At 42.6% G+C, this 26,028-nt stretch overlaps 1 protein-coding gene across 5 annotated transcripts in view; it reads right to left on the reverse strand.

The window, feature by feature from the left end:
• ERG (ETS transcription factor ERG) overlaps positions 1-26,028 on the reverse strand; it is a 278,178-nt gene that overhangs the window by 194,576 nt on the left and 57,574 nt on the right. For all 5 annotated transcript variants that reach the window (XM_059921559.1, XM_059921553.1, XM_059921558.1 and 2 more), the window contains exon 2: positions 6,354-6,456. The gene's annotated coding sequence lies outside the window, so the exon portion shown is untranslated. The remainder of the gene's footprint in view (positions 1-6,353; positions 6,457-26,028) is intronic.

Consider the following 26,028-nt stretch of genomic DNA (forward strand, 5'->3'; position numbering starts at 1 on the left):
AAGCAAAATGAGAAGACAGAGAAACACACAGCAGATGAGAAGCAAGGTAAAAACCCACCAGACCAAACAAATGAACAGGAAATAGGCAGTCTACCTGAAAAAGAATTCAAAGTAATGATAATAAAGACGAAACAAAAACTTGGAAATAGAATGCAGAATATACAAGAAACGTTTAACAAGGACCCAGAAGAACTAAAGAGCAAACAAACAATGATGAACACCACAATAAATGAAATTAAAAATTCTCTAGAAGAAATCAATAGCAGAACAACTCAGGCAGAAGAACAGATAAGTGACCTGGAAGATAAAATAATGGAAATAAGTACTGCAGAGCAGAATAAAGAAAAAAAGAACGAAAAGACTTGACGACAGTCTCAGAGACCTCTGGGACAACATTAAACGCACCAACATTCGAACTATAGGGGTCCCAGAAGAAGAAGAGAAAAAGAAAGGGACTGAGAAAATATTTGAAGAGATTATAGTTGAAAACTTCCCTAATATGGGAAAGGAAATAGTTAATCAATTCCTGGAAGCACAGAGAGTCCCATACAGGATAATTCCAAGGAGAAACATGCCAAGACACATATTAATCAAACTATCAAAAATTAAATACAAAGAACAAATATGAAAAGCAGCAAGGGAAAAGCAACAAATAACATACAAGGGAAACCCCATAAGGCTAACAGCTGATCTTTCAGCAGAAACTCTGCAAGCCAGAAGGGAGTGTCAGGACATATTTAACATGATGAAAGGGAAGAAACTACAACCAAGATTACTCTACCCAGCAAGGATCTCATTCAGATTCCACGGAGAAATTAAAACCTTTACAGACAAGCAAAAGCTAACAGAATTCAGCACCACCAAACCAGCCCTAAAACAAATGCTAAAGGAACTTCTCTAAGTGGGAAACACATGAGAAGAAAAGGACCTACAAAAACAAACCCAAAACAATTAAGAAAATGCTAATAGGAACATACATATCGATAATTACCTTAAATGTAAATGGATTAAATGCTCCAACCAAAAGACACAGACTGGCTGAATGGATACAGAAACAAGACCCGTATACATGCTGTCTATAAGAGACCCACTTCAGACCTAGGGACACATACAGACTGAAAGTGAGGGGAGGGAAAAAGATATTCCATGCAAATGGAAATCAAAAGAAAGCTGGTGTAGCAATTCTCATATAAGAAAAAATGGACTTTAAAATAAAGACTATTACAAGAGACAAAGAAGGACACTACATAATAATCAAGGGATCAATCCAATAAGAAGATATAACAATTGTAAATATTTATGCACCCAATATAGGAGCACCTCAATACATAAGGCAAATGCTAACAGCCATAAAAGGGAAATCAACAGTAACACAATCATGGTGGGGGACTTTAACACCCCACTTTCACCAATGGACAGATCATCCAAAATGAAAATAAATAAGGAAACACAAGCTTTAAATGATACATTAAGGGCTTCCCTGGTGGCGCAGTGGTTAAGAATCTGCCTGCCAATGCAGGGGACACAGGTTCGAGCCCTGGTCTGGGAAGATCCCACATGCCGTGGAGCGACTAGGCCCGTGAGCCACAACTACTGAGCCTGTGCGTCTGGAGCCTGTGCTCCGCAACGGGAGAGGCCGCGACAGTGAGAGGCCCGCGCACCGCGATGAAGAGTGGCCCCCGCTCGCCGCAACTGGAGAAAGCCCTCACACAGAAAGGAAGACCCAACACAGCCAAAAATAAAATATAATAAATAAATAAATTAAAAAAAAATGATACATTAAATAAGATGGACTTAATTGATATTTATAGGACATTCCATCCAAAAACAACAGAATACACTTTCTTCTCTAGTGCTCATGGAACATTCTCCAGGATAGATCATATCTTGGGTCACAACTCAAGCCTTGGTAAATTTAAGAAAACTGAAATCATATCAAGTATCTCTTCTGACTACAATGCTATGAGACTAGATATCAATTACAGGAAAAAATCTGTAAAAAATACAAACACAAGGAGGCTAAACAATACACTACTTAATAACCAAGAGATCACTGCAGAAATCAAAGAGGAAATCAAAAAATACCTAGAAACAAATGACAATGAAAACACGATGACCCAAAACCTATGGGATGCAGCAAAAGCAGTTCTAAGAGGGAAGTATATAACAATACAATCCTACCTCAAGAAACAAGAAACATCTCAAATAAACAACCTACCCTTACACTTAAAGCAATTAGACAAAGTAGAACAAAAAAAAACCAAAGTTAGCAGAAGGAAAGAAATCATAAAGATGAGATCAGAAATAAATGAAAAAGAAATGAAGGAAATGATAGCAAAGATCAATAAAACTAAAAGCTGGTTCTTTGAGAAGATAAGCAAAATTGATAAACCATTAGCCAGACTCATCAAGAGAAAAAGGGAGAAGACTCAAACCAATAGAATTAGAAATGAAAAAGGAGAAGTAACAACTGACACTGCAGAAATACAAAGGATCATGAGAGATTACTACAAGCAACCATGTGACAATAAAATGGACAACCTAGAAGAAATGGACAAATTCTTAGAAAAGCACAACCTTCCGAGACTGAACCAGGAAGAAATAGAAAATATAAACAGACCAATCACAAGCACTGAAATTGAGACTGTGATTAAAAATCATCCAACAAACAAAAGCCCAGGACCAGATGGCTTCACAGGTGAATTCTATGAAACATTTAGAGAAGAGCTAACACCCATCCTTCTCAAACTCTTCCAAAATACAGCAGAGGAAGGAACACTCCCCAGCTCATTCTACGAGACCACCATCACCCTGATACCAAAACCAGACAAAGATGTCACAAAGAAAGAAAACTACAGGCCAATATCACTGACGAACATAGATGCAAAAATCCTCAACAAAAAACTAGCAAAAAGAATCCAACAGCACATTAAAAGGATCATACACCATGGTCAAGTGGGGTTTATCCCAGGAATGCAAGGATTCTTCAATATACGCAAACCAAGCAATGTGATACACCATATTAACAAACTGAAGGATAAAAACCATATGATCATCTCAATACATGCAGAAAAAGCTTTCGACAAAATTCAACACCCATTTATGATTAAAAACCCTCCAGAATGTAGGCATAGCAGGAACTTACCTCAACATAATAAAGGCCATATATGACAAACCCACAGCCAACATCTTTCTCAATGGTGAAAAATTGAAACCATTTATACTAAGATCAGGAACAAAACAAGGTTGCCCACTCTCACCACTATTATTCAACATAGTTTTGGAAGTTTTAGCCGCAGCAATCAGAGAAGAAAAAGAAATAAAAGGAATCCAAATCGGAAAAGAAGAAGTAAAAATGTCACTGTTTGCAGGTGACATGATACTATACATAGAGAATCCTAAAGAAGCTACCAGAAAACTACTAGAACTAATCAATGAATTTGGTAGAGTAGCAGGATACAAAATGAGGGCACAGAAATCTCTTGCATTCCTATACACTAAGGATGAAATATCTGAAAGAGAAATCAAGGAAACACTCCCATTTACCATTGCAACAAAAAGAATAAAATACCTAGGAATAAACCTACCTAAGGAGACAAAAGAAATGTATGCAGAAAACTATAAGGCACTGATGAAAGAAATTAAAGATGATACAAACAGATGGAGAGATATACCATGTTCTTGGATTGGAAGAATCAACATTGTGAAAATGACTATACTACCCATAGCAATCTACAGATTCAATGTAATCCCTATCAAAGCACCAGTGGCATTTTTCACAGAACTAGAACAAAAAATTTCACAATTTGTATGGAAACACAAAAGACCCCGAATAGCAAAAGCAACCTTGAGAAAAACGGAGCTGGAGGAATCACACTCCCTGACTTCAGACTATACTATAAAGCTACTGTAATCAAGACAGTATGGTACTGGCACAAAAATAGAACTATATATCAATGGAACAGGATAGAAAGCCCAGAGATAGACCCACGCACATATGGTCACTTTACCTTTGATAAAGGAGGCAAGAATATACAATGGAGAAAAGACAGCCTCTGCTATAAGTGGTGCTGGGAAAACTGGACAGCTATATGTAAAAGAATGAAATTAGAATACTCCCTAACACCATACACAAAAATAAACTCAACATGGATTAAAGACCTAAATGTAAGGCCAGACACTATAAAACTCTTAGAGGAAAACATAGGCAGAACACTCTATGACATAAATCACAGCAAGATCCCTTTGGACCTCCTAGAGAAATGGAAATAAAAACAAAAATTAACAAATGGGACCTAATGAAACTTAAAAGCTTTTGCACAGCAAAGGAAACTATAAGCAAGATGAAAAGTCAACCCTCAGAATGGGAGAATATATTTGCAAAGGAAGCAACTGACAAAGGATTAATCTCCAAAATATACAAGCAGCTCATGCAGCTCAATACCAAAAAACTAATCAACCCAATCCAAAAATGGGCAGAAGACCTAAACAGACATTTCTCCAAAGAAGATATACAGATTGCCAACAAACACATGAAAGGATGCTCAACATCACTAATCATTAGAGAAATGCAAATCAAAAGTACAATGAGGTATCACCTCAATGATACCAGTCAGAATGGCCATCATTAAAAAATCTACAAATAATAAATGCTGGAGAGGGTGTGGAGAAAAGGGAACCCTCTTGCACTGTTGGTGGGAATGTAAATTGATATAGCCACTATGGAGAACAGTATGGAGGTTCCTTAAAAAACTAAAAACAGAACTACTATATGACCAGCAATCCCACTACTGGGCATATACCCTGAGAAAACCATAATTCAAAAAGAGTCATGTACCACAATGTTCTTTGCACCTCTATTTACAATAGCCAGGACATGGAAGCAACCTAAGTGTCCAGTGACAGATGAATGGATAAAGAAGATGTGGCACATATATACAATGGAATATTACTCAGCCATAAAAAGAAATGAAATTGAGTTATTTGTAGCGAGGTGGATGGACCTAGAGTCTGTCATACAGAGTGAAGTAAGTCAGAAAGAGAAAAGCAAGTACTGTATGCTAACACATATATATGGAATCTAAAAAAAAAAAAAAAAAAGGTTATGAAGAACCTAGGGGCGGGACAAGAATAAAGACGCAGGCATAGAGAATGGCCTTGAGGACATGGGGAGGGGGAAGGGTAAGCTGCGATGAAGTGAGAGAGTGGCATGGACTTATATTACCAAATGTAAAATAAATGGCTAGTGGGAAGCAGCCGCATAGCACAGGGAGATCAGCTCAGTGCTCTGTGATCACCTAGAGGGGTGGGATAGGAAGGGTGGGAGGGAGACGCAAGAGGGAGGAGATATGGGGATATATGTATATGTATAGCTGATTCACTTTGTTATAAAGCAGAAACTAACACACCATTGTAAAGCAATTATACTCCAATAAAGATGTTAAAAAATAAAAAAATCTTAAAAATAAACTAAAATTCTCCCACCTAAAAATAAAATAAAATAAAATGATGCATGAAGAGCTTACTAAACACTAAATATAGCTAACTATACATTCATTTAGCCATTGATGTATAGCCAAGGTTTCTTTCCTCAGTGTAGATCCACTAAGTCATTGCTATTCTATGCTGCATAAATCAAACATCATACATCATCTATAATATCCAGTTTTTGTTTACTTAAATAGTTGAGGGACTTCCCTGGTGGCACAGTGGTTAAGAATCCGCCTGCCAATGCAGGGGACATGGGTTCGAGCCCTGGTCCGGGAAGATCCCACATGCCGCGGAGCAACTAAGCCCGTGCGCCACAACTACTGAGCCTGTGATCTAGAGCCCACGAGCCACAACTACTGAAGCCCACACACGCAGAGCCCGTGCTCGGCAACAAGAGAAGCCACCGCAATGAGAAGCCAGAGCACTGCAACAAAGAGCAGCCCTTGCTCACCACAAATAAAGCCCACGCACAGCAACAAAGACCCAATGCAGCTGAAAATAAACAAATAAAATAAATTTATGATAAATAAATAAATAAATAGTTGAGAGTCTTAAGACACCTGTGAAATAAGATTCCCCCCACTGATTTTTGCAGGGGTTTTTTCTCTTAAAAAAACAACAACAACAACTCTACAGTGTTGAAGGCAGGAACAGGTAGTACTGGGCGAGGGGCATCTTATTTGTGCGGGAGAATCAATGGAACCAACATAAGTCCTCTAAGTACACCAAAGGACCCAAGAAGAGGTCTTTGGAGGTTTGGGACCACAAATATCAAATACTGAAGATATAAAATATTTACATTCACATTTTTCTAAAAATTCTTGACTAGGAAAGGTAGGGTTTTCTGGGTTTTGTTGTTTTACCTTTAATTGCCCTTGGCTCCCCCATCTTTTCTCTCTGTGAGTCATTTGTCTTGCTTTTGGTCAACACGGCTTTTTCCTGGGTCTTCAAAGATCTTGGAACAACCTGAAAGAGAATTTCAATATATTAAGCCCTGGTTTTTTCCCAAATATTAAAACCAAGGATAGACTATACATTTAGTGACAAATCCTATTTCTGAAACATTACTTTAAAATATCCTAAAAGGGGAATGAACTTAAAAGTCTTACTTTAAAAAAAAAAAAAAAGTGAGGGGGGGAGATGGGGCACCATTTCTCCCAGGGAAGTTCAGCATTACGAAGCAAAAATCAGGAATGAAATGAGGGCCAAGCCTGAACGGATATACTGAAGCCCACGTATACTTTTGCAAAGAAAATATTTTGAAAATGTTTTCCTTTCCTCACAGCCCACAGCTTTAGTAATAATGGTTTCCCCAGATCATTACTTTAGCACTTTTGTCTCCTCAAAACAAAGAGTAATGGGGTTTATTCAACATCCTGAGAACTGTAATTAGACAACTGTTTTAGTCCCAGGAAAGAAACAGTCTTTTTAATTTGTAGATGCCACAAGGATCCATATTTTTTAAAGAGATTAGAGAGCTACCTTATTAAAAAAATAAAAAATCTTCCTCAGAATATGCCTGTCGGTACAGCTCTAAAATCCAATCTGGTTTTTTTTTTTTTTTTTTTTGTAGATACAGGAATTTCTGTGCTTATGCAAGTTTCCAAATCAAATATCCAACCCCAAAATATTTAGTACATTTAACAAAATCCTCACAACATGACAAATTGCAAACGGCAGCTTTTTCAGTCAAAAATATTTCCAAGTTAGAAAATGCCTTAAGTATTGCATCAAAATCAATATTTGCAATGGACAATATTATTTATAAATGGTTCCACAGACCAATTCAGCCTCCCACTCCACCCAAGAGGCCCCCAGCCAACTCCACCAGAAGGCTGCGGGCCTGTGCATCGAGATATTTAAACCAAATTGCCCAACTGGTGGGGCAAAGGGTTTGGTAGGATATGGAAAATCGAAATTCTTGGGGGAAAATTAGGATACAAAACCATATATATAGTCTGATTCCAATATCATAAACAGAAAACAGATGGATGAAAAACAAGAGGGGAAAAAGGGTACAAATGAACTTAGTTACAAAACAGAAGTAGAGTCACAGATGTAGAAAAGAAACTTACGGTTTGTTTTCTACAGGGGATAAGGGGAGGGATAAACTGGGAGACTGAGGTTGACATACACACACTACTATATATAAAATAGATAACTAATAAGGACTTACTGTATAGCACAGGGAACTCTACTCAATGCTCTGTAATGGCCTATATGGGAAAATAATCTAAAAAAAAAAAGAGTGGATATATGTATATGTATAACTGAGTCACTTTGCTGTACAGCAGAAACTAACAACATTGTAAATCAACTATACTCCAATAAAAATTAAAAAAAAAAAAAAAAAAAAAAAACCAAGAGGGGAGATAGAAAGAGGAGGAAGGAAGGCTCTAAGAAAGTGCAGCAAATCGCTACTGGAAGTGGTCTTTGGGTTTCCAATGTGATTTCTGGGGAGTCTTATTTTCTTCTTTATAATCATGGGCATTTTCCAAATTTTCAGAACCAAGAATATTCATCTTGATAATCAGAGAAGAACTACATAATAATGCTTGTATAATCCTAAACACATTTGCAAAATGTTTTCTTCACAGTGATGTGGGATAAGCATCCAGCCTCATGGAACCATGGGGCCTCCCATGCTCAGAGACAGGCCACTCAGGAGGAAAGGAGGGGAGAGCAGTGAATTAGGTCATGCTTTGCATGGCCGCACAGATCTTGAGTTAATTAAGGTGTTTCCAAATTTCTTTTTCTCTAAATCCAAAAGTCAATATTGACTATTATTTGGTTAAATGCTTTCCACCGACAAGTGGTTAAAATAGTATTTAGTTTCCAATTGCTGCAAAGGGAACATGGGTTTTAAAAGCCTGGGCTAAAATTTCCTATACTGTGTCATCCTATAGTACATTTTCGTGCCCAAACCTCTTCTATGCCAAAAGAAACACTTGATTTATGATTGAATATTATTGGACCTGATTTAAAGACAAGAGCAAAGGCCAGAGAAGATTCTATTAAATATGTGCAATGGGTATTTTTAAATTAGCGTTATAATGTTATTAATATTTCATCTATCCAGAGGGCATTTATCTGACAACGTAAATTATCCGTAATGCAGCTGAAAAGCCCACAAAGGATCCAAAAAGATGTCACGAAGTCTAGGGAGAGAGAAGCTTTGCCAGAGAAAGGCACGCTACCAGCCGCGTGAGGTAACAACCGGCCCAATCAAAGCAGAAAAGTCAGAAAATTATGCAAACCAGACTCAAGAAGTCAAAAAACACAGCCATTTGAGAACCTTGGTATGAGAGCAAACTGCTCACGCCAGCTGAACAGCCCTTGGTCCTGCAGAAAGCAGAGGATGAAGAACATGGTGCCCAGCCCTGCCAAGGTCAAGTGCTCTGAACCCCGTCACCCCTGGATCCAATGAGCCCCCTGATCTACGCAGTAGGAGAACACACGTGATCGCGATCATTGGAAAACTCTCACTGGAAATGGTCAAAGTTAAACACACCTGAGCATCTCAAGGGCAAGTTTAATTTGCAAAGCAGTCGCGGTGCACAGAGAGACCGGGCTCAGAGCCAGATGGGTGCTGACCACCAGCAGCCAACAGACCGCTCTCCGCCTCAGTCTGCCCATCTGCAAGCCACGGGTTAGAGAGAGATGGTGCGAGTCCAACGAGACAGTGTTTGTGGCAGTGCCAAGCGAAGAGACACAAGGCATCGTATGTTCAGGGACATGCAGCGTCCTCGTTCCATGAACACGTGGACGAGAAGCCACTCCCTACGCACAGATTTTCCTGGCCACCTGTGTCAGCAACAGTGAATGTTTCATACGCTGAGGTCAGCTACTGGGAAGACGGAAAACTAGATGTCCTAGAGAGCTGCTGCCTTCTCGACAGAAAACACCCCAGACCTTGAGTGAACAACAGCCGTCTTTCGCGAAGAGGCTCCATTCCCACCAGCGCCACCAGGCACAGTCACGGTGAGCTGTGGGCCCGCTCGTGTGTTTACCGCCCCCACCCCACAGGTGGCAAAGGCAGCAGACACACCGGCTGCCCCCTTCTCCTGAGAAAGGAAACCCAACTTCGCTTGGGTATGTAGACCAGCCCCCCGACATGCCCTGGCGAAGGCTGATCCTGCCCCAACTTCAGGGGCAAATCTTGTCACTGGGCACCCATTCCTCTTGCCACTGAGTGGTTTAGGGATGAGCATGAGGTTGAATTTTGGCCAATTCAACCCTGGGGGACATAACAGGAGGACTCCTGGAGAAAGTCTCTTGGCTGACAAAGAAAGGTCATGTGATATTTTCCTGTCTTGGGGACAGCTGGAACTGTGACAGCCATCTCAGAACCATGAGAGGAGGGGGCCTGAGGACAAAAGCAATATGTTGCGATGTCAGGCGTAAAAAAATGAAGGCAATCCCCTGGGATTCTGCTTAGGGTGGGGAAGAGCAGGATTAATCAACCCTGAAGACACGAAGCATCCTATACACTACGGTGTCTGTGTTCGAAAGAGCCACCTTCCTCTCTTTTATTATCTGTGTCCAACTCAAACAGACATGCTGAATACACTTTTCTGTTCTAATTTTTTAAATAAAATGATCTGCTAGAAATTAGCCCAGCCCATAAATCTTCCTACTTATAACATTATATCTAAGACTTGAGAAACAAATAACTATTATCAAGATTAAGTGATCTAACTCAGTCTATATATGTATTGAGTGTCCAGGTACTAGAGGTGACACAGAATGGTGCCCTCAGTAAACAAAGGATTTGATGGGGGGATTACACTTCTGGTTCAATGACTGATTGGAGGCAGAATGTGGTGAGGGTCATAAGAGAAGTACAAAGGAGGTGGCAATTCCATCTAACCTCATGGAATGGCAATGCCTCTTCAAAGGAGTGAGTATACCATAGGCACTTAGTATTCAATAGATGGGAACAGGGAGGAGAGTATACAAGGCAGAGGAGACAGATGAGCAAAGGTATGAAAGTGAAAAAGTACGCAGGAGAGGCACACTGTAGAGTGTCTTTTACTCTCAGAACACAGTTCAGAAATGTTGAATGACTTGTCTCTATAATTAAGAAGTTATGTTGATACTTGTTTCTTTCCACAATCTAAGTTCAACCTACCCTTCAAATCCATTCATTCATTCAATTGTTCCTCCATCCATTCATCCATCACCCATTATCCATCATCCATCCATCCATGATCCACCAATCTATCCATCCATCAATCTACCCATCCATCATCCATCCATCCATCCATCATCCATCCATCCATCCACCAATCTATCCATCCATCATCCATCCATCCATCCATCCATCTATCCAACATTCACTAAGTCAATTTCCTCCAGGTGCCATCACTGAGCTAAGCACTAACTAGGGGTGGGCTCTGCCATGAGTTCAGAGTCTAGTGGGAAAGACAAGGTTGTAAAGGAACAATCACAAATACCAACTCCCCCATTACCACGCTTGACCCTTAGCTGCAGAATAACTCGCACAAGGAAGGTATGCAGGCAGAATCCAATCGAGCAGAGCAACTGAACTATCTGAGAGACTGAAGGAGGAAAACTGGACAACCAAGAACACAGGAGGAGCAGTCAGAGAATTAGGAAAAAGCTAGAAAGGACCCACGTCCTGGATGCCAAGGAAGGACATTCAGCAAGGCAGAAACAGTTCACAGCGTCGATCTCCAGAGAGCTGAATATGAATGAGAAATTCAATCAACCAACCACACAAGTTGATAAAAAGGTATTGGATTTGTCAAGTCAAAACCTCTGGGTGACCTCCAATAATGTTGCCAGTTTCCAAAGGTTTGCTAGTGGAAGGTTGGGAGGATATGGGAAGGTCAACATAGGCTATTCATGAAAGGCACTAAGCAACAAAGAGAGCAAAGGGGAGAGTAGTTTAAGAAAAAAAGAAACACGTGTTCACTCACCCAACATTTGTTGCATGCCTACTGTGTGTCAGAAATTGCCAGCAGCTAGGAATGCAAGAGTGCGCAAGACTCAGTCCTGCCCTCAAGAAGTTTACAATCCAATTAGAAGAAGGTTTATCTTATTTGTCTAGTTGGTTTGTTAAGGATGAGAAAGCAGGTACATTTATAGGTGGGATAAAGGGAAAGGTGTAGTAGCAGAGAGAGATTCTAGAGACAGAGGATCAGGGACAGTCCAGTCTGGAAGAGACAGAGGAAAGGCCAGGCCATAATGTCAGCTCTGGCGGGTGGAAGGGACCCCAGTGTCTCAGAAGTGGTGTGTTACTAAATGTTCAGCAACCGGCTCTCCAGGGGAAATCCTCTGATTTGAAGCATTTGGCAATTCTTGTGGAGTAACTATCCCTATCACGGGCAATTTCAAGAAAGTAACAGAAGTCCCTGAGTACAGAGTTGAATAGAGATATGGGCCATCTTTCTAGTAAGTCCGAGGTGCCAGCCCTGGCACACCTGTGCTCCAGAAGCCAAGCAGAGAAAAAAGGCCCCGAAATTATTGTGAAGTTAAGAGGTGATGGCGAGGAAATCTGTGAAGACCAACCAAAGCAGCTGCTCTTCCAGTAGCTGAGTCCCTGAGACATGTCACTTGTAGGCAGGGCAGAAACTAGGGAGCTGGCATTCCAGAGCTAGAAAACATGGCAGTGCTCTGAAATCGCATCCACATCAGCTCTTCTGCCTCCTGAAGCTGCTCAGAACCCAAAACGTCGTATGCTGTTCCATCGTTATCATGCCTCAACTTGACATTGTTCGTGCGCACACGTGCATACCTTTCCACTTGTAAGTCACTGTGCTGACTTATCCGCTCTAACTCAGAACTCAGCGAGGCAATTCTTGGCAGCTTTTCAAATTCCCCAAAGGGGGTCCTTTGACTCTCCATCTTAGAGAAACGTGGTAAAAATATACCAGAGCAGTTCTGCCAGAAGAAAATGGCAAGAGTCTTCAGGAATCACGCCTGTGCCACGCATGGCCATGCCTGGATGCTGCTTGTCAGTTTTGTTTTGTTTTGTGGTTGTTTGGTTTCATTTCATTTTGCTCCCTAGGGTCAGCCTTTTTGCCATTCACAGCCTTAAATCAACCTCCATCCTTAATGCTTCTTCCCTTATTCTTTTTGCAAGGAGAGAGCAAAACGAACCTAGACATTAATGCTCCTTACAAGCCTGTGATGTCCTTGGAGGAAGGGACACTGGGTCTTTCTCTCCTTCTCGGCCTCATCATGCGCACGTGAAAGCATTCAAGCTTTCATGGCGGGATGGCCGCCGCCTTCCACCACGACAAGACGCGCAACCACCAAACGGCTCCACAGCCCCTCGGTCTGGGGTCCACGGTCTGCCTCGAGGTCCCCAGTAAAAATGAGACATTTGAAAGAAAACAGGCTGCGTTTGAAAGGCGGGTGACATCCAGAAAAGGGAAAACAACTATAAATACTACTTCTCTCCCGTTTTACACTGAGCCTTCTGTTAAAGGAAACACATTTACCAGAGTTGTGTTTTTTTTTTTTTTCCCTAAGTTCAACTGGAAAAACATAAATATTTAGTCATTTCATAATGGCAGACAACTGACAAGCAGGCCACAGATTAAAGGGACATGATGTATTTCTAAGAAAGTTCATCAAACAAAATATATCTTTGAGAACAGAATCCCAAAGTCTGTTTTAGAAGCAAATTTGGCCTTCAAAATGAATTTTGTCTTGATGTAATCACAAGGGCACATCTTAGAGACAGCAACTGCCTCAATAGCCATCTATGCAAACAATGAGGTCTGTTTCATATTTTTAAATTAACACTGGGCAGAAAAAAGTAAAACATTGTTAATGCATAAACTGCTTTAGAGGATGCATATAAAATAACTAATTGCTAGTTAAATTAATCAATATTGTATTACCATCTCAATATTATAAATGCAAAATTCCTGAGCAGCAAGTTCTATAACAGAGCAAAAATGAAAATAACTTAAATTAATAGAGATATCCTACGTAAGGGACCCAGAGAATATCACAGAGCATCTCTTTCAGATGAAATTCTTCTTTCAGCATCCCTCTAATGTGTTTATTTTGAATACAGTATGGAGAGGCAGGTCAGGAGAGTTAAAAGCTTTTCCTAATGAAAATCAACTGGCCTAAAGGCAGAAAGAAAAAAATACTGAGGCTCTCCAATAATGTAGATAATTCTCTACATTATCTGCCATTAAAAAACAAACCAATGGCCAAATACTTACAGAATATTAACTGGGAAAGGTTTCCTTGTGCTCTTTAAGAGTGAGGAATTTCAAAGAACCTTGAACTCATCCTGAAAGTAGTTCTGTGTCCACTGGCTTGGCTGAAACACTTTGGCCTCCCTGGTGATGGGATTTTCACCACCAGGAGCACTGAAATCAGCTTTTCCATTTCTGCTGATTTTGATTAGTTTAAGAGAACTGCGTCAAAATTGCCTCATTTGTACTGGACGCAATCTGGAAATAAAGATTTTTCACTCTTCTTATATATTTAAATAGAAATCACGAGCCTCACCACAAACGCCCTTCGCTGATACAGTGTAAGTCCCCTACATACGAATGAGTTCCATTCTGAGAGCGCATTCGTTAAGTCCAATTTGTTCGTAAGTCCAACAAAGTTAGCCTAGGGAACCAATTAACACAGTCAGCTATATAGTACTGTACTGTAATAGGTTTATAATACTTTTCACACAAATAATACATAAAAAAAAAAAAGAAAGAAAAGATTTTTAATCTTACAGTACAGTACCTTGAAAAGTACAGTAGTACAGTGCAACAAGCTGGCATACAAGGGCTGGCATCACGTGAACAGTCAAGAAAAGTCACTGACTGGAGGAGGGAGAGGAGGTGGGAGATGGCAGAGCTGAAGGATCGTCAGCAATAGGAGACGGAGGGCAAGCTGCAATTTCACTCACGCCTGACGTTGACGGCACAGGTTCTGGTTCCTTGCTGGATTCAATTCTATCTACCTTCTTGAAAAAGCGATCCAGCGATGTCTGGGTAGTAGCTCTTTTTTCTCATCATAGATGACACGGTAGCACTGGACTGCATTCTGAACGGCTGCTGCAACCTCTGTGTACTGTTCTACGTTCGGGTCCTGTGCCTCAAAAACTAACAGTGCCTCCTCAAATAAAGAAAATCTCCTTGCCATTTCCTGCATTGTGAATCTCTCTGGTTCTTCAATTATTCTTCTCCTCTTGTCTCCCTTTGTTCTTTCTCTAGGACAAAGAGAATTCAGGAAATTCCCAGGCAGCTACCATATCTGCACTCGCTGCCTCGCCAGTTTTACGTTGTGAAAGTTGGCTCTAGCCTTGAACCGATGAAACCAGCCGTGGCTGGCGTTAAAAGATGTGCCCTCTGATTCTTCGCCGTGTTTCTTCTTCAAGTCTTCACAAAGGCTTTTAGCTTTCTCTTGAATTAGCATTAAGCTGAGCGGGACTCGATGCTGATTCTCATCCTGCATCCACACACGGAGAAGTTTCTCCATCTCCTCCATCACTTTTCCACTCTTCTTCAATATTATTGTCAACACCTCCTCCATCACTTTTCCACGCTTCTTCGATATCATTGTCGACATCATCAGCACGGCAGACTTCACATGTTCCATGATCTTGTCTTTGTTCTTTAAAATCGCGCCGATGGTTGAACGTTTCATGTTATAAGAACAAGCGACATCTACCATCTTTTCGCCTCACTCCACTCTCTCAATTATTTTCATTTTTGTTTCCATCATTATCGCTTGGCGCTTCCTAGCAGTACCAGCTACATCACTGCTGCTTTTACGCTTGCTTCCGAACATCCTGGGCTTGAAATAAAGATACTGTACTACTGTACTCTATACAGTACTGTCCAATAAACTACACAAAAGCACAACCACTTGTAAAGGATGCACGCACATGACAATGTATACCAGATACGTGAACTAACTTATGTGATCGGACAGGTGAACGCACGTTCACATCTTTGAAAGTTTGCAACTTGGAGGTGCATACGTAGGGAACTTACTGTACTCAGGAGGCGAGGTTTGTAATGTGCCTCTGGCTGTACAGTTATGCATTCCATCCATACAGAATCTTCCATGAAATACATCATTAGCAAGTCCTTCTATAAGTATTAACTGATGACATCATGCAAACAGCTGTGTCCAGGGGTGAGGCAGGATGAAAAAGTTCCAAGGTGTGTCTCTCATGCCTTGCAGGAGAGTTAGCATGTGGCCTAATGTTTTATGATACAGAATAAGGGGCAACATATAGCAGCTTCAATAAGATGCACTGGGACAGCTCAGGGAAGAGGAAGAGGGAGCTTCAGCTTTGGGTGGTAGGATTTAAATCAGATGATGAAAAATAGGAAGAATGTTATACAGACATGAGAGAGGAGGGCAGCCCAGGCAGAAGGAATAAGCGCCGCAGGCCATCAAGTGCAATAGGGCTGCAGAACACGAGCCCGTAAAGGGGGCACAAGGCAGCCACCTCTGCATGTGAGTAAAAGTCTCTGTGAAACAGCATAACAACATCCAAATCATCTTTGCCATCACCTGAGGTGGTCAAGGAGGGCTTTTCAAAGCAGGACAAAGGCCTCGGACAGAGGGTGTGGAGAGAAGCGGGGCCAGTCCCTCATGCAGATGTTCCAGAAAAGCAGGAAAGTGGGAGAGCCCAAGGGGGGGATGGTGGGCACCGTGGCTGGACCAGGAAGGCTTGTGTGGATCGCAGAGGGCCAGACGGAGCCACCGAGAGAGCCTCAAAGTACAGGCTAGGAAGTGTGGCCCTTGCTCTGAAAACAGCAGCTGGGGATTTTTGAGCATCTGTAGAATGGAGTTTCCCAAAGAGGCTTTTGGGAAGATTCCCAAGGCAGCTGACTGCAGGGAGGGAAATGTTACCATGGTCCAGCCAGGAGTGAAGGCGGTCCAGCCAAGGAGCAAGGAGGCAGGACGGAGGGGAGGGGAGATGCTAAGACCTGGGGGCCCATCGGACACCAAAGAGGAGGGGGAGAGAGAAGGAGAAAGGATGGAAAATGGGAAAGTGAGGTCTTGATGAAGATGGGGCACTCTGTTCCAGTCCCAGGGATGAAAAATTTCATCCTCAGGCCCCAAGCCATGAAGCTGGGCAAGGTGAACAGCTCCAGGGCTTGGTCCAGGCAGGGACGGGGCTTGGACTCTCTCGGGGCCGCAGAGCAATGACAGAGTTTCCCAGGGCAGGGAGGGTGGCTAAGATGGGGGCTGGGGGAGGGGCTGCAGGGAGATGGAAGGGGCTTGTCGTCCTCCTGCGGGGCCAAGCCTGACCTTCATCCTACACACACCCGCCTGCTGAACCCACACGCTGTTCCGTTCGGGGATTATCTTCTCGCTTGAAATTTCTCTGAGTTTTCTGTTTGCAGCATTCACGAGATACAATGATAACGTTTATTCAGCACTTTTTTTTCCTCTTGCTGGGAAAAGAGCTATCAAGTACCTGGACTTTTCTTTGCCAGTCTAACCCTCTGAAATGTGACCAGGTTTTGCAGTCTCGAAACCAGATCTTCCAGGCTGGCTCTATCTCTCTAAAAAAGAGGAAGGAGGGCCCTTCTCCCTTCTCGTTTTATGGCGGATAGAATAACTTGATCTTTGTGTAAAAAATGCATCAGAAGCCAGTTAACCCAGCAAGGCTGCTGCAATTCCCCTGAGTGGTAGTAATGGCCTCGTTCATCACCCAAACTGTGGAGCCTTTGATGGCACTCATCATCAGCTGGTGTACTGAGAGCCTGGGAGATGGTTATCACTCCCCTTGTTTCTCTGATAACGAAGTTGAGGTCACAGATCTGCTAAGTGGATGAGCAGGGATTGGAACTCAGGATTCAAACCCTGCCTCTATTTATTCCGTGAACCTTGCTGTCTTTTCCGTGGAGGAAAAGTCACACTCTGGTTTGACGGCAGAGAAGACAAAGAGGAGGCACGCGTCCCTGAACCGTCTCTATGTGTCATTTCCACCGTGGGGCGCCCTCCCGAGATCCATGATCCTCTTTTGGTTAAAACCCAGATTGCGTGGGAAGATGTCCCTTAGAGAGCTGAACGCTGTTACCCTGGTCACTCAGAACCAGCTCATGCCCCAAAGACAGAAATCCACAGGTAGGACACATGCAAGCCAACCTTTGCCTTAATGCCTCCCAGTTTCTCCTTAGCTTGTCTCTGAAATGCTAAGTTTTGTTCGTTCATTCTCTGAATCAACTTCCTAAAATCTCACCCAGCCACTGTGGCCTTCTTGGGAAGGTTCAAGAATGTCATTTCAGGCTGAGTGGGTAGTGGGGACGCTCCCAGAAGGTGTTCCCCTCGCTGGTGTTTCAGACGTGGCGTGAACCCAGACATCACACCACCCGCTCTCCACCCCATCGTGTCCGTCCCCATTTACCAAAAACAAAGGCAGCCGAACAGAAAGCCTTGAGACCTTGCAGAGGGAAGCTGAGCAGACACCCATGTATCAGGTCTGGGAGGAGAGCTCAGCTGCCCTCATTAACAACATCGTCTTCTTTATTCTCCCCGTGACCACCAGCCTGCTACTTGCTCTTGAGAACTTTCCGCCAAAGCAGAGAACGAGGCCCTGGTCGCAGTCCAATTCACAGCTCTCAGTCTACCTGGGACCCAGAAAACATTCCAGCCGCCCCTGGTGCTGAGGAGGATGAATGAACCCAGGACAACCCCATCACCTCCCTTCCATCTACCCCCGCTTTGTGTTTATACCTTCCTGAGTGAGAGAAGGACAAGCTGTGTGACCCTGGGTGAGTGACTTGGCCTCTCTGTGCTTCCATTTGCATATCTATAAAATGGATACAATAGTAATATCTACTTATAAGTCTGTTGGGGGAATTAAATGAACTAACATATTTCAAAAGCTTAGAAGAGTTCTTGGAACGTAGCAAGTGCTCAATAAATGTGAACTATTGAACTAGTTGCATAAAATGGTTTATGGAGAAGAAGTTCCAAGGAGTTTTGGGGGATTACTTGTGAATGTTAAATACTTTGTCCACCGGAGTCACAGAGGTCATTTAAAGGTGAGCGCGTCCAGTGAGTGTGAATTACACACCCAGGGTAGGCAAGGCGGGGCATCCACTCCTGTAGCTCAGTTTTGCTAATTAACTGGTTTTGCAGGATGGGTTCTCAGGGGAGCAAAACCTGAGTCAGAGGTAAAGGTGGAGGGCATTTGACAGGGTGTATCCTGTAGATGCAGGGGGAGGAAGCAGGCGTGGACGTGGGGGGAAAGGTGAGTTGTCAGGCAGCCCTAGGAAAGGCCTCACACATGCCCCTGGGGTACTCTGCAGCTGATCTGGCCCTTCACAGCTGGGAGTCAGGGGCAAGGGGCCAGGCCTTGAACCCCTGCTGTGTGGTTACGTCTATGTGTCAACTGGGCCAGGCTCTGGTGCCCAGCTGTTTGGTCAAACACTAGTCTAGGTGTTTCTGTGATGGCATTTTGAGCATGTGGTCAACATCTACAATCGGTTAACTTTAAGTAAAGCCGGTTATCCTCCCTAATGTGGGTGGACCTCACCCAATCAGCTGAAGGCCTTAAGAGAAAAAAAAGAGGTTTGGGGGGGAGAAGGGATTCTGCCTCCAGACTGTAACAGAGAAATCCTGCCTGAGTGTCCAGCCTGCCGGCCACAAATTTCAGCATCAAGACTGGAACATCAGACCTGGAGATCTTCATACTGAGTGAAGTAAGTCACACAGAGAAAGACAAATATGAAATAATATCACATTATGTGGAATCTAAAAAATAATACAAATGAATTATTTACAAAACAGAAACAGACTCACAGATACCAAAGGGGAAAGGCGGGGAGGGATAAATTAACTGTATGGGATTAACAGATACACACTACTCTACATAAAATAGACAAGACAGGGATTTATTATATAGCACAGGCAATTATATTCAATATCTTGTAATATCCTATAATGAAAAATAATCTGAAAAAAAATATATATATATAACTGAATCACTTTGCTGTACACCAGAAACTAACACAATATTGTAAATCAACTCTACTTCAGTTAAAAAAAAAAGACTGGAACATCGTCTCTTGCCTGAGTTTCCAACCTGCTGGTCCATCCTATAGATTTTGCCAGCCTTCACAGTTCTGTGGGCCAATTCCTTAAAATAAATCTCATTAAAATAGATATAAAAACAGATAGAGATGATATAAACCAGATATATAGATGTAGACATAGATCTAGATATAGATAGATATCTACACATATATATCTAAATCCATCCTATTGGATCTGCTTCTCTGGAGAACCTGACTGGTACCCCTGTGCTGAGAAGGCATTGGCTGCCCCAGGAAGGAGGCATGACCTTGGGCAGGGCGTCATCTGCAGCTGGTACTCCCCAAAGGGGGTCGACAGCTGAGACATCTTCCAGCCACACTCCCAGCATCTGAGGCAATAAGCCCTCCACTCCTGAGGAGGGCAGCACATTCCAGAGTCCATGCTAACCGGGCAAACTGAATAGGTACAGAGTAAATGACCAGAACTGTCAGGGAAAAACCAGGATAACATCACGTAATTTAGAGTTGGGGAAAAACCTCAGACATCACTAATTTAGTGTGAAATACTCCGGCACAAATGGACAGCATCCGATGATCATGGTACATTGAGGCCGATCTCAGCAGACCAAGGCTCTGCACATGAAGTTATGAGACCTCTGATAGCAGGTGGTCCAGGACCTTCCCGCACAGCAAGGATGAAGCCTGACCCCCACCCCCAATCACAGGAGGGAGGGAGCGTCTCTAAACCCCAGAGTCAGGGCGGGGAGGGTCTGCTGATTTCCGTGTGCTGTAAATAGGACCCCGCCCGCGGTCTCCATGGGCCGACGGGAGCTGTAGGGAGAGCAGCGCACGTGGGTCCTCACAGCTCTCACGTGGGGCACTGCGTGGGGAGGTCAGAGACCCCGCATTCCTTTAGCGGGAGTGTTGCCAGCGTCTGTGCGGTGTCTCCCCCACCCCAAGGGGTGAAGGGAAAAGGGACTTAGATGGTGAAATTGCACAAGCATACACACGCACACACACAGAGCTCAAAGCTTCAGAAGAACCATTTGGGGGGGCCTCACGGGACCCCCAGGGTTCCAAGCTGCCGGGGCAGAGGCACTGGTGCCTGACTTCCAGGGGAAGAATCTCTCAGAGAGGCAGCCTGGAGCCACCTGGCACAGGTAGGTAGACGGGCCACGGTGGGAGAGAGCTGAGCTGCCATCAACGGCCTGAACATCCTCTAGAAAGTTGGATGCCAGACTTCCATGAGCAAGTCAAGCCTGAGAGAAGGCGGCTGGAGGTGTCCTAGGGGTGGAGAAGCTATGAGGAGGGCGTCATAAACCACGCCACGGAGAGCTGTGGTCCCTACAAGACCCCTGAGGAACCTGCCAACTCGCCCCACGCAAGACAGCCGGTGCTTGGACCTCAGCTTCACAAATCACAATGCCCTGGGGAGCAAGCCTTCCAACAGCCCCTTGCCGCCCTCCCCTTCCTGCTCCAGCCCTGGAGGAGCAGAGACAGAGGGCAGCAGAGAAGGGGGAGAGGAAGGGCAGGGCTGGGAGACAGGGGCCCCAGAAGTCTTTCTGATTCTGAGACAGGCTCAACACGCAAAGGATCTTTAAATAGACTGAAAGACAGACTTGCATTGATTAGACTTCTCAGTACTTGAAAACTAGACTGTTACTTAGCCCCTGGAAGTTCTGGGGAAAGTCTGGCATCTATGAGACTGGGATGGGGGTGAGACGTGCTCTAGACTTGAACCGTGAGTTTGGGGGAATAAAGTTCATCCCGCACTGCGTCCCACTGAGTCCAGCGCATTGGAAACACAGATGCCCGGCTTCTCACAGCTGTGGTGCAAGAGGTGAAATCACGGAGGAGTGGAGGCCGACCTCGGGGACAGGGACAAAAAGTGAGACACACATCTGGACAAACACCAAGAGACAGAACGGTCTAGAGAGGGTGAGTGACCCAGGCCAGTGACAGACCCACACTCCAAGCCCCACCCCGTTCATCCCACCCTGGCTTTGGCTCACCTGGGACTGCAAAGTAATGAGTGAAAACACCTGGCTGGGAGAACGGCTGTACATCAAGGAGCTCTGACAACATCACAATCAGAAGCACCTGCCTGTAGGCCAGTGGCTGGAAGAAATGTCCCGATATACAGATTCTAACATTTAGAGAAACACAAATACCGTATGATATCACTTATATGTGGAGTCTAAAGAAAAGGATACAAATGAACTTATTTACAAAACAGAAGCAGACTCACAGACACAGAAAACAAACTTATGGTTACCAAAGGGGAAAGAGTGTGGGAGGATAAACTGGGAATTTGTGATTAATGGATACACACTACTGTATATCAAACAGATAAACAACAAGGCCCTACTGTATAGCGCAGGGAACTATATTCAATGTCTTGTAATAACCTATAATGGAATTGAATATGAAAAAGAATATATATATGAATCACTTTGCTATACACCTGAAACACTGTGACTCAACTCTACTTCAATTTAAAAAAGAGAACACTTCCAAGAAAAACACACACAAAATTAATTAATTAATTAAAAAATAAAGTTCCCAGGTGGGTTCACATATTGCCTGCGGGAAGGGTGGGTGAGACAGAAAATGTCCCCCGAAGGACAGGACACAGAACAGCTCCAGTGCAGTGTCACAGAGGACCCCCTCCCCTGCTCCACAGAAGGCAGCCCCCCCAGGGTGCGATGAAAGGGTCCAGAGGGGACACTGGAGTGACGCCACCCTAGGTGGCAGCCTGTCTCATGACAGGACTGTAGGACGTCATCAATCCTATCAACCACCCCTCCCTGCTCTTGAGAGGAGTGAAGAAGAGCAGGGAGGAGAAGTTCCATTTTATTTGACCAGAAATGCAACAGTAAGAAATCTTAATAAGGAGGAAATCATAGCACCAGTAGAACGCAGAATTAAACAATTAAGAGACACTTCCAGCTGAAATATGCCAAGAGGTTTTTGTTTCTTTGTTTATGTTTTAATTTTTTTAGACAACCGGTAGCTAATATTGAGTATCTTCTATAGGTGAGCCAACAAGACGTCAATTGGAGATTTCAGGCAATTCCTAAACTCTGACAGAGCTCACGGAAAATGAGAGGCAGCCCGGCGATTCCAGCGTGTCCATGTGTCTGGCCCCACTGGGAAATCCTTGGCTCTGAGACGCCCACGTTGTCACTATTAGTTTCTTCCATCTCTGGTTACAGCAATCAGGTTTACAGGGAACGAAGAGACAACCAGAAACATCACCTCTACCTACAGGACATAGGGTTCATCAGCTTGTATTGTTGGAACTAATAGATTTCACATAATTCAGAGAATCACTGGGTTCCAGAATTGGTCCCAGGACCTCCACCCGCCACTCCCCATTCCCACCAATTCAGATGATATAGCCTAAAACACAACAGCCATATGAGGCGGAAATCCAACCTAATGTTTAAATAACATGAGTGAGGGGAAGGCTCAACTGCGAGGATACCACGGTCTCGAAAGATATGCAAAGTTTGGTAAAGCTCAAAGGAAATCAAGGCAAATCTCGAAGTTAATTTATGAAGCAATCCAATCCCATATTATTGTACTAGACATGCTCAACTGGAGAAAATCAGAGAGATAGATGATAGGTAGGTAGGTAGATAGATAGATAGATAGATACATAGATAGATAGATAGAGAGAGAGAAAGAAGGATGATAGGTGATAGATAGACACAGATAATGGACAGTTAGATACTGATATCAATATTTTCAGTTTTAATTGCCAAAGGCTAACCAGAGAATTCAGGATGGCTATGGGCGTGGTGGGGGGCGGTTAGAATCACGACTAAACATTGTCCCCGTACCAGAGGAATTTCTCCCATTTTAATTCTTAGATGACCTGACTCCCCGAGTTTCTCATCCCCTTGACTTGCTCCCATGAGCATTTTACTCCTATTTCTATTTTTACTGACCCTCTTATTTCTGCGAGCATTTCCAGTCACCACTTTAAGGAGAGAGGATAACAGTTTTCTCCTAGAATAATAATAGAAGCAACTTTAAAATAAATTCATAGGCATAAAAAAATTAAAATGAGAAGAAGTCAAAGCTTACCAAACACTTTTTGAAAAGGAAGTTATTTTACGAAAAGCGTTTTGAACTTGGGAAGACTTTGAAGGTCCTCAGAGCCACTTGCATTGTCTTTCTGACTGCGTTGCATCCTGTTATTCGCACTTGGCATAAACGTCCTACTTCTTGATTTAATTTCGGCCTTTAACTTTTGACACTTTCATTGCAAATGTAGGAACTTTGAAAAAAAGAAACCAAAACAGCTGTGCAAACATCAGACATTCGAAAATGAAATGATTTTTGATAAATATTGACTTTAAATGGGGAGGAGAGGTGGTGAGGAGTGAAAAGGCAGCAAACTGATATATTTACAGTAATTTAAATCCACCCTTATCATTAAAATGTTTCATTAAATTATCATATATTATACAAAATTATCATTAAAAATGCTTCTGTGTTTTGTAACTAGCAGCACAGAGAAACGGCACTGAAAATAATGCTTAATAACACACTGATGTGTGGGCTTGCCCTTTTTCTCTTCTTTCTTCTCTCAAGCCCTTTTGAAGGATATCTTTGAACACCTCACACTGATTTGATGCTTAACGTTCAAGTCCTTTCAGCAGCTGGAAGTTTCCTGAATAAAACACATGAGCCTTTCATTCCTGAAACTCTAAGATCTGGTGAAAGTCCTCAAAAAATTATGATCCAGTTGGGTGGAATTTCCTCCTGAGAAGTGAAAGATAAACCACATCAAAAAAGGTACTGAAGGGCTTTCTGTCTCTGCTGAGAACGGGTGAGCCTGGCCATGGTCAGAGCAGGGGCCCAGCTGTGCTGTCGAGGCAGGGGGAGCTCAGCCTTATTTCAGGCAGGAGCACAGGCAAGGTGACATTGAGAACCTGTCCCGTCCAGGGCACCAGGAGCATGCCCCAATGTCAAACTGAGCCAGTTCAAAAGTGTTAACACTTTTAATTTATATCCTGAGGGTATCTCTGCCACAGGAAGAGATCTGAAGTGTGTCCAAATCAGATCCTTTTTCAACAAAATTGCATATAATTTTGCAAGGTCTCCAGCAATGGGCCTTAACTGAACATTGTTCAAGATTTTCAGACAAAAATCGTATTAAAACTGACAGATATCAGAGCCATCCTTTGTGGTTTCTTGCTCTGGGACTTTGGGGGAAGCTCCACCTGTGTGGAAAGCGGTGGATTTGGGGTCCGCCATTTGAAACACCCAGCTTTCTCACTGGTTTTACTGCATTAATCAGATATTTTGCAAGCAAAGTCACAAACTCAGACATGAAGAAGTTCCTTCAGACATCGCCCAGGTCCAGGGAACCCTTGACCCGGTTTTTGGATCAGGAAAGTTCCCTGATAAGGTTTTCAACCATCCTTGGAGAAATAGGGGGAGAAGTGGAAGAAGAGTAACTTTACTCAAAAGGCTAAATTAAAGGCATTTTCCTTTCTTTTGAGATTATATCCTTTTTTGATGTTAAAATGTCCTTTATTTGTGGAAATGCTGTGAAATTACAGAATAGGTTTTGTTTGTTTCTTCTTGGTTTTTGATTTTAATGTCCTTATTTAACAAAACAAATTGGAAATCCTGATTCCCTTTCTTTTTTTTATTTTACTAGTCCCACGTCTTAATCACAAGTCTCCATCTAAAATGTCTGCAAAATTATGAGAATTTAATTAGATACCTGAAAACATTTACCATAATAAATAGAAGAAAATGCAAAATATTATATATGGTATGATTATGGCCAGGAAAGAGAACACACAAATGTGATATAAAATGCAAAATGAAAATAGTTGCAAAAGAATGGTATAATTGGGACAATGTAAAATTTTTTAAATTTCTTTTTAATATTCCTATAGAATTATCTTTTAAATTAAAAGAAGTTTCGAGTGAACACATACTATCGATTGAAGCATACACAATTCTCTCTGTAGCCACTGGAGTGTGTCTTTCCAAAAATATTGACATAAGTGTTAGTTCTTTTGTCACTTTTATAATTTACACATTATGAGTATTATTTATTGGACATTATCTAAGGACTAATCCAGTCTTCATGTCCATTTTGGGTCCTACAGAACAGTCTAGGCCATATTCAAAGACTCTTCTCTGATAGGGTCAGCTTGAATAGGAGTGATTTTAAAATCTTCATAAAAGTTCTGTTAGCCTCGTGCCACTACAAGATTCAAAATCCATTTGCTCTCCTACTGGGAGTCTGAAATGTTAACTAGAAAGTGTACATCTTTCCTCTTTTCTTTCCCCATTCTAACTGAAGGTTCCGCTTTGGTTCTCCTTAAAACAATCTTTGCATTGCACCTATAGTTAACAATAACGTACCCTACACTTAAAAATTTATTAAGATGGTAGATCTCATGTTAAATATTCTAATAATAATAATATTATCAGTGCTTAACAGATGAAATCATTTTCTCTATTTGTCCTCCCTTCCAACTTCCTCTTTCCCATAGTTGGAAGGTTTATT

The sequence above is a fragment of the Balaenoptera ricei genome, chromosome 4 (assembly GCF_028023285.1).
Source record: "Balaenoptera ricei isolate mBalRic1 chromosome 4, mBalRic1.hap2, whole genome shotgun sequence".
NCBI classification, from domain to species: Eukaryota; Metazoa; Chordata; class Mammalia; order Artiodactyla; family Balaenopteridae; genus Balaenoptera; species Balaenoptera ricei.